General features: G+C 38.1%; 1 non-coding gene across 1 annotated transcript; it reads left to right on the top strand.

Moving 5' to 3' along the window:
• The first annotated feature begins 8,382 nt into the window (after positions 1-8,382).
• LOC139035718 (U6 spliceosomal RNA) lies at positions 8,383-8,489 on the top strand. The gene has a single exon (XR_011488435.1). It is a non-coding gene; the product is annotated as a U6 spliceosomal RNA (small nuclear RNA).
• The last annotated feature ends 942 nt before the right edge of the window (positions 8,490-9,431 follow it).

The following is a 9,431-nucleotide window of genomic DNA, read 5'->3' on the forward strand; positions in this document are numbered from 1 at the left end:
GCAGTGTAACTGACATTAATTTTTAGTTTCATATGCATTCACTTATTCACATTTATTCACAATAGTTTCTTCAAATTTTGTTTAAAAGTTCTTAGAGACCATCAGTTTTTTAGATTCAAATCCTGTTGGTTTTCAGAACCTGGGTTCAAATTCCACCACTAACCAGATGTGTGTCCTTGGACAGTTTTTCCCTTTTAACTGCTTTATATCCATTTCTTTATTTGAAAGAATATTTACCTTGCAGGGTTGTGTAAGGAATAGTGATGTATATGTGAAGCACTTGCACATGTTTAGGTTACCGTGAGTGCTTAACAAATAGATAATTTTACTGTTATTGTTGTTATTTTATTACTATTGTGCCAACCACTAGGATAGACCTAGGAAAATAAAGACAGCTAAGGAAAATAAAATTCCCTTGCCTGTAAGGAAAATACACATATACACACCTAGAAATATTATTAATACAATTGACGCACTCAGTATAAAAGCAAAATGCTAATACCAAAAGCAACCACACAATGAAAAGCAACATCTCCTGGCCTATTTCACCCAAGCCCTAGTCTCTTTCTTCTAAGACAAACTTTATTAGCTGTTTCTTTTCCATTCTTCTGTGATTCAGTCTGAAATTCAAAATAATGAGCTTATATTGCTGTTGCCTAGTTTTATCAGCTTTAGAACATTCTGTTGACTCCTTGTTATGATAGATGAGGATTTAGGTCACGTCCCTGTACTTCCCTAACCTCTTACCTTCCTGATGTTTGATAATTCTATTATTTTCTAAAAATTCCTCTATAGCTAATATTTTAAACTTTATGGTTAAATCTCTATTTCTTATTCTGTCACCTTCAGTGAGTATTTTAGTCCCCTTAAGGTTATCACTCTCTCTCTTTAATCTCTTATCTCCTGTTAGAAGCAGCCCAATTCTCTAAAGCGCAAATTGATGAATAACAAATTTGCTGAATTGACGAGATTTAGGATTTTGACATTTCAAAGTGATGTGATTGGTCTGGATTCCTCCCCAGCAATTTCATTTGAATTAATCTAGAGCCCTTTTTGTCAGCTGCACATTGCTCTTATGTTATCAACATTCGTAAGGTTTGCATTCTGTTCTGCAACTGTAATAAGGGCTTCCCTGCTTTCTCTATGGTTGATCTTAAAAGTTATAATTCACAAAGAAGGCCTTCACATTATGATGATTACCTAATTACTATCCACTGCAGGGAGGGGGAGTATCCTTGGGTTATATATTCCAATCTAAGGGTTTTTTGTCAGGTTACTTGAAAGAGAGGAGTCACAATAACATCAAAGTCAAATGGCTTTTCTTTCCTTTCACTCTGTTGGTTACTTAAAATCATGTAACTTTTTACTTTGCTCTGTATGTGGATCACTACCTGCTTGTACAGGCTTTGGTCTTCCTGCCATTTCTCATCTTTTATCTTTCTTTTTTCTTCCTCCCACCCTCTCTTCTTTTCTTTCTGACCCAAGAAGAGTGTGTGACTTTCCCAGAGCCTCAAGTTTTGTAAGCATTTCAGATATAGTAACTCTTAAAGAGCCGCTGGTTTTCTTCAGGTCTTAGGCTTCCTGACCTGAGTGAGGACCTGTTGCTGTCTTCTGGACAGCTGTCCTGGGACTTCTCTATACAGCCTTCCTAGGTTGGATCCACACCTTTCTCTTTCTGGAGTATGTCCTTTAGTAACTTCTTAAGAAAGTCAGAAGTAGTTTTTTGAGGTCTTGTTTGTCCAAAAATGTCTTTGTTTAGGTAAGTCATATTTGATTGATAGCTTGGCTGAGTATCCAACTCTACCTTCAAAATTCATTTCCCTCCAGTTTTATTCTGACATCCAGTATTGCTCATGAGATACCAATGTCAGTGTTTCTTGTTTTTTGTAGGTACTCTGCACCCCCTCATCCCCTGACAAAACACCATGGAGGCTTTTTATATTTCTTTAGTCTTGATTTTCTATGTCTAGTTGTAGATCTTTCAGAAGTTTTATTGAACTGGGAAAAGTAATCATTTGATAACTTAAAACTTTCATTTGGGGGAAATTTTTTCTATTATTTTTGATAAAATCCTTCTATTTTCTTTAGACTTTTTTTTTATTGGGGTTAACCAATTAGTTGGATAGTAGGCCTCCTGGATTTTTAAATACTCTTTCTGTGTCTCATACTTTCTGTCATATTTCTTATCTATTTGGGTTTTGGCTTTCTAATATAAAAGACTTACTTTTAGTTTATTTTTAGCCCTACTATTAAATTTTTAAACTTTTAATAATTTCAAACCTTGTTTTTTGACTCTTGCTAAAGGGTAACAAACTTTTATATACATAAGAATAACATAGAATAAAACCCTGAGTTTATATATGTACATGTAATTTATATATTTACATTAAAATTTTATGTATATAAAATTTATATATAATAAATATATTTTAATATTTCTCTTTAGGTATTAGATGGTTTGTCTTAACATTAACTTTCTTAATTGCTCATTATTTGATACTTTCTGTTCCTTGAATTATTTCTAATTCCTAAAATCAAGTTTTTTTTAGTTTTATGCTAGTTTTTCATTCCTTCAAACTGTTGGTTTTCTTATACATATTCTGTCAATTCTTTATGCTCTCTGATGTGCATCCAATATAGTCCCTTTCTGCCTGAGTTCTTGAGTCTACATTAGTTCTCAGCAAGGAAGAACTCTGATTCTCTCACATTTCTCCCACTTCATGAAGTAATTATGATGAAGGGGAAGACCTGAATGGTTTGAAAGGAACTGCAAGGCTGCTTTCAAAATTTTTCTTAATGCCAGTATATAAAACTTCACATGTTCAGACTACTCAAGAAAGTCCAGCTTGAATTACTCAGAGATGTTTTAAAATATGGTTTTATTATTTTCAATTATTATAAAAAAACTTCACCTGAGCTAAGAAAATGCCACAGGTAAAGCCCACTGAAATTGAACAGATAAGAATGTGTTCTATTTAAATGGTGGCTTGAACTCTCTCTAGTGTTTTATGTGGACAAACGTGAGTTCTGTAGTCTTATAACGTTTGCATTCATTACTGAATAGCCTCTTTAATATGAAGATAAAAACTTAAACTCTAGACTAAAACCTTAATCAGAATTTGAGTTAGTGAGAGTAAAAGTTGTCATGAACCTTGTCTTTTCAATGAGAAAATGTGAAAGGGTCCGTTTTTTTTAATCACATGTATATGATATAAATGGCTTAATATTTGTGAAGACTTAATAGTAGCAATAATAACACTGTTATTGCCAGATCCAAAAGGGAAATAATGTTACATGAATCTGTTTTACTTTAAAACCAGCACAAAAAATTTATGGAATCAGATTTCATTTTGGAATTGCTTTACTAGTGTCAGTAATTCCTATAATTTTTTCATAAGAAACAGTTTGGTCTGAGAACACCTCCAGGTCTCTGGAACATTTACCCCAGTACCTGACTTGAACCCTATTACAAGTTCAGATGTTCTCACAGATTGTGACATCTCTTCGTATTATGAACAAACAGCATTTGTGTGTTTAGGATCACACTGAAAGGGAGCCACATGAGCTCTCTGAACACCACTCAGCAGTCCTGGCAGTTGGGGTTATACAGGGTTCTTGATCTTGTGCATTTCAATAGATTTCCCTCTGTGCTCGAGGAAGAGACTAAGGCTCCCTGGTGATAACCCACTGCTGAAGGATTCACCTTTATCTCAAATTACTGCAGAAGTCTCAAGGGACCAAGACAAGTCACCTGCCCGAAGTCCCACAGCTGGGGAGCAGCATTGTGGGATTCACATGTCTACAGCACCCTGCATGTAGAGACGTAGTGTATTTGGATGTGGCCATGGGCTCTGGGCAATTGAGGGAAGGAGAGGTACTGACAGTGAAATGGGACCCGAAATTCGTGCGAGGGAGATGTAGAGAGCAATCCACTTTTCATTTTGTCTGAGGCCAGACCACATTTAGACTTCTGCTCTTGTCTGGGCCGCAGAGTTGTGCTTGCCGTGAGCTCCTTGCACACACCTTCTTGGCGAATGACTGAAAAAGGTGTATCAATGTTTTCCTGAACTACATTGCCTCTCCAATCATTAACATGACCCTTTATCTCCTACCTTGTTGCCCAGTCTTCTCCCCTCTTTGAAGCCAGTTGCGAAAGTGATAAAGTCCTAAGAATTACTTCTGAACCATAGGTCTTTCCTAGACATGTCAGAGGTGATCTTTTTGAAAGGCATCCATCCACCTGTCCCATCCAGGGGCTGGGCCTCCACCCGCATGGACTCTTCACCTCTAATTCATCCTCACCATCCTCCTGCCCCACCTCCCACCTCTGACCCTGTCACTTCCCTGATTAAACCTTTTGTTGTTCCCCACTGACTCCAGGTAAAGGTGTAGGTTTCTTGCTTTGGACACCCCAGGATACCCATCTGTCCTTCCAGATATAGCTCCCTTGCATCCTCCATAGCTGGTCAGATAGAAAGCTTTGTGACTCCTTCCATATACTGTTTTTCTACACTAGGCTTTGTTTTCCTGGCTCTCCTGTGGGCTGCTCTGGCTTGCCCATCTCTACATATCTAAATTCTAGTTAGGGACCTCCTTGGAGGTCTAGTGGTTAAGACTTAGCCTTCCAAGGCAGGGAGTGCAGGTTCAATCCCTGTTTAGCGAGCTAAGATCTCACATGCCTCATGACAAAACGAACAACAACAAAACCAGAACATAAACAACTGAAACAATATTGTAACAAATTCAATAAAGACTTTAAAGATGGTTTACATCAAAAACTGATTAAATTCTACTCATTTTTGAGTCCCTAGATCAAAGTCAGCACCTGCATATAGCCTCTCTGGTCTCACAGCTGTGACTCTCCCTGACAGCTGTAGGGCCCTGGGGTCCTGAGACTTTACATGGAGGGCCTCATTTCATCCTCACAACCTGTGAGGCAGAGACTGATCTCAAGGGACAAAACTGAGACTTACAAAGGTTCATTTGCCTGAGGATCTTGAGCTGTGAGCACTGGAACCAGGATAGGAACTCAGGGGTGCTGTGCTTATAGCCTAGGTTTCCACCATTCTGGAATGCTCCAAGACCCTCAGTCATCACATAACTGGTGTCTCTTGCACTGTAAAAGGCTTTAACATTCTGGTGGGTGGGAGAATGTCCGACTCAGCCCTGTTTTCTCTGCTAATTCTGGTATGAATGGCATGTGAGGAGGGGGGGGATCTTCTCCGTGGAGGGCAGCACCATGTGTGACTGGGGCTCTGCTGTGGTCCTCCGGGAGGCGGGGTTTGTTCCTTCCCTCCACCTCAGGTGTCCTGTGTACTTCCCATCCCTTGCCAGCTCCATCCTGTCTACTTTCCCCCACTCTTGCTTCCTGTCTGCTCACCTGCCACAGAAGCAAAAGGTGGACTCTCTCAGAGACCCTACAGCCCTTACTTTCTCTGCTTCCATCCAAGGAGGTCTGAACTCCTTTCCGCCTCCGAGTCTTTCCTTTTCTGGGCTGGAGTATTCATCTTCTCCTCTTGTAGCACTATGACTTTGTTACACGCTGATGGGGCATAAAACCCAGCCTTGATGCCATGGATGAGTACAACTAGGTACTCTGATTTCTGCCTTGTAGATTCTCCCAGCACTCCCATCGGTACTGTGTCCAGGCTCTGAATTGTGGGATGCCTGGCAATTGATCCATTCCCTCCATTAATGCATAATTATCAAGATCTTATTATATGTGGGGTCCTGATGAGGCTGCAGTGAACAAAGAGTAATGTCCCTGTCTGCATGTATCCTTACATTCTAGCACAATGTCCTATAATTGGTTTGTGAGTGCCTCCTTGTCTCTTCACTTAGACTGTTAATTCCTTACTGGCAGGAATCTTATTTTCTGGTCCTTTTGTGGCCTCTGCACAGCTTAATAAAGTGCCAGGTAACAGCAGAGAAACAGTAGTGGTCGATAATGTATCATGAGCTATAAAGCATCTTTAGTTTAAGAAGCATGTTTCATATATACAGTCATATTTTTAAACAGTATCCGTAGTAGGTAGGACAAAACTGAAGAATGTTGGTTCTGAGTAGTCTAATGACATCACATATTTTAAAATACATATTCAATAAATATTGTTCAGCATTTATTAAATGAGAATAGGAGAAACTGCCTTTCCTGTTGTTCTCTGCAAAGCAAGGAATTTATATGCACCAAACCTTATATAAATGTTAGAAACATTAATTTTTATACAATATGAATGTGTTTAAAAGAATAATGTGGGATAATAATGTGACTTATAATTAAAATAATAATAATAATGTGGCTTAGAATTTTTTTAAAAAGTCCCCTGTTCTTCCTTATCCCCTATTATACTTCGCAGAAACAGTCAATTTGAACTTTGTTTTTGTTCTTCTGCATGAGAGGGAAATGTAAATAATTGTGAACAGAGGGAAGATGGTAGTAGATTGTAAATGTGGCCACAAGTTCCTCTTCCCGTTATGTTCATCCCTTTACAATATGACTTTGCAACTTCTTCCATCAAGAGGTAAAGTCTTTTCCCCCACCTCTTGAATCTGGGTTGGTCCTGGTACATTCTTTGTTTAATAGCCTAAGACAGAAGTGATGTTTTTGCAAAATCTGAGTTTTTAATAGGTCTTGCAGTTTCCACTTTTGGCCTTTTGGATAAATTCTGTACTGAGATAGTCATTTAGGGAAGCCAATCTAGGCTATAGGGGTGAACTGAAGTATCCTAGTTGACAGCCGTCATTAACAGCAAGATGTGCAAGTAAGGCCGCCTTGGACTGGACTATCCAGCCCAGCCCAACCATCTTTCTGGGAGAATGAAGCCCATGGGTGAGCCCAAGCACAATCAGTAGAGGAAGGGCCCAGCAAATCCACAGAATTATGAGAAATAACAAATAGTTGTTGTTTTAAAGTACCTAGTTTCTTTCTCTGGTTTTGGGATTGTCCATTAATTTACTGCTATCACAAATGAAGATTTAGTTCATTACTTCATCCCCATCCTGCCACACATCCTCATTTTATAGTTTTGACACTAGTCTTGGTTTCTCTGTTCATCACCTTTGTAACCTCAAAATAGTTAAGCCTACATTATTTGTTCCATGAATATCTGTTGACTCTCCACTTTTTAAGATGCAAACATTGTTTCCTCCTTCCTTTTTACCTGTATCATCCCCTTTCACCTCCCAGTTTCTTAGGCTCCACCTTTTCTTTTCATTTCTAAAAAGTTTTTAATTGAAATATAATTATATGCAAAAATATGCAGAACTCATGGTAAAAAGTTTGATAAGTGAACAGATCTCTGCAACCAGCACTTAGATCTAGAAATAGAATTTTACCGTCACCTGGAAGTCCCACTTACTACTTTCTACCAAATGTAACCATTAGTCTGACTTGTAAAACTTATAGATAAGTTCAATATCTTTTTAAATTTTGTATATAGTTGTCTCTCAGTTTGTTCTAGGACCCCCATAGAAACCAAAATAAGGAGATGCTTAAATCCCTTACAGTCAGCCTCTTATGTCCTCATGTTCAGTACGTAGTCGGCTGACTCTGTCAATGCAAAACCCACAGACATAGAGGACCGACTGTAAAGGTAACTATTTAGCGTGTTCTCTGTTGTACCTGGCTTTCTGTTATTGTTCAGCATTCTGTTTGTGAAGTTTATCCCTGTTGTTGATGTACTTAAATGTCATTCCTTCTTGTTTTTGTGTGGTGCTTATTATATGAAAATAATGTTGGTGCGCACTTATGGTCTGTCTAATATTTGGACATTGTGAGTGTTATAGTAAGCAATATTACACATTTTTATGAACTCATGTATACATTATATTGGATATATGTCCAGAAGTGGTAATACTGGGTCATAGAGTACATATATGTTCAACTGTACTAGATAGTGCCAAACAGTTTCCCAAAGTAGTTGCACTAATTTGCCCTCCTACCAACTGTGTAGGAGAGTTACTGTTACCCCACATTTTTGCTACTGTTTTGTATCATTTGACTTTTTTGTTATAACCATTCTTTTGGGTTGGTAGTCATGTAGGACTAGGTTTTTTATTTTTATTTCTCTGAAGTTTTGAGTTTTTTGATACCAGTATAATGGGGTCACTTAAACTTTTCATATTCTATTTGTTTATTCTGACATAAAAAGAGCAGGGTTTTTCTTGGATCTAATGACCTTTCTAAATTTGCTTAATAATTCTGAAATTATCTTTTGATGTTTTTAGACTTTTGTATACAAAACTATATCATCTGTGAATAAAGGATAATTTTTTTCTTCCCAATCCTTCCTTGTGATTTCTTTTCTTTCCTTATTATATTCGCTAAAACCAGCACAGTGACAAATAAAAGTTAAGATAGCCTTGCTTAAAATCAAAACCTCAGTGCTAGCTTCGGCAGCACAAATACTAAAATTGGAACGATACAGAGAAGATTAGCATGGCCCCTGCGCAAAGATGACACGCAAATTCGTGAAGCATTCCATATTTTTGTGGTTATTTCTCCTTTATCATTTAAAATTTTGTGTATCTGGGCTTTCTCTACATGTTTCTTAAAAGTCTCTTGGAATTTTGGTGGGGGGGGTGTGCGGAATTCATTTTCCAGTGTTGAATGTTATGTGCTAAATTTTCTTGGAATATGGAATTCTTAACCAATGACCAAACACAAAGCCAGGTGTAAATAACAACTTAGTTTATAATAAAAATGACATTTAAACTGGGAAAAAAATCAAAACCTCAATGAGGTTTTACACGCCAGTCAGAATGGCTGCTATTCAAAAGTCTACAAGCAATAAATACTGGAGAGGGTGTGGAGAAAAGGGAACCCTCTTACACTGTTGGTGGGAATGCAAACTAGTACAGTCACTATGGAGAACAGTCTGGAGATTTCTTAAAAAACTGGAAATAGAACTGTCATATGACCCAGCAATCCCACTCCTGGGCATACACACTGAGGAAACCAGATCTGAAAGAGACACGTACACCCCAATGTTCATCGCAGCACTGTTTATAATAGCCAAGACATGGAAGCAACCTAGATACCCATCAGCAGACGAATGGATAAGGAAGCTGTGGTACATATACACCATGGAATATTACTCAGCCTTTAAAAAGAATTCATTTGAATCAGTTCTAATGAGATGGATGAAACTGGAGCCCATTATACAGAGTGAAGTAAGCCAGAAAGATAAAGACCAATACAGTATACTAACGAATATATATGGAATTTAGAAAGATGGCAACGATAACCCTATATGCAAAACAGAAAAAGAGACACAGATGTACAGAACAGACTTTTGGACTCTGTGGGAGAAAGCGAGGGTGGGATGTTCTGAGAGAACAGCATTGAAACAAGTATACTATCAAGGGTGAAGCAGATCACCAGCCCAGGTTGGATGCATGAGGCAAGTGCTCAGGGCTGGTGCACTGGGAAG

The sequence above is a fragment of the Odocoileus virginianus genome, chromosome 6 (genome assembly GCF_023699985.2).
Source record: "Odocoileus virginianus isolate 20LAN1187 ecotype Illinois chromosome 6, Ovbor_1.2, whole genome shotgun sequence".
Lineage (NCBI taxonomy): Eukaryota > Metazoa > Chordata > Mammalia > Artiodactyla > Cervidae > Odocoileus > Odocoileus virginianus.